This window comes from Belonocnema kinseyi, chromosome 1 (genome assembly GCF_010883055.1).
Source record: "Belonocnema kinseyi isolate 2016_QV_RU_SX_M_011 chromosome 1, B_treatae_v1, whole genome shotgun sequence".
NCBI classification, from domain to species: domain Eukaryota; kingdom Metazoa; phylum Arthropoda; class Insecta; order Hymenoptera; family Cynipidae; genus Belonocnema; species Belonocnema kinseyi.
Window position 1 is genome coordinate 182,464,292 of NC_046657.1, and position 440 is coordinate 182,464,731.

The following is a 440-nucleotide window of genomic DNA, read 5'->3' on the forward strand; positions in this document are numbered from 1 at the left end:
CCCAGAAAGTGACATTTGCGAAATTTCAACGGGCACATTTACCAAATCGTTCTCTTAGGCAAATAAATTTACCAATGTTTTTGTATTTGCAACAAAAAATTTTTGTAGCCCTTGCTCTAACCATTTTTATTTCTTATGGAGTTTAACATGTAAAATGTTTCCAATTTTTTACTTCTTCGATTTTGGTCAGGAAATTATAAGTCAATTTATTTGAAATTTTACATGTTTGATCTCTTGTCAGTGAATATTGTAATTATCGAATTTTTATATCTCAGAAATGTTTTGCAAAAGTTTTAGGCATATCAAAAATCGCATAAAACCGCCTTATTTGTAAGCTTAGTGTAAGCCTCAGATATACTTGTGTAACTTGATATTTTGAAGAAACATTTTTGAAATTATTGAGAACAGAGTTCTAGGAAAAAAATGAATAAACTTTTTAT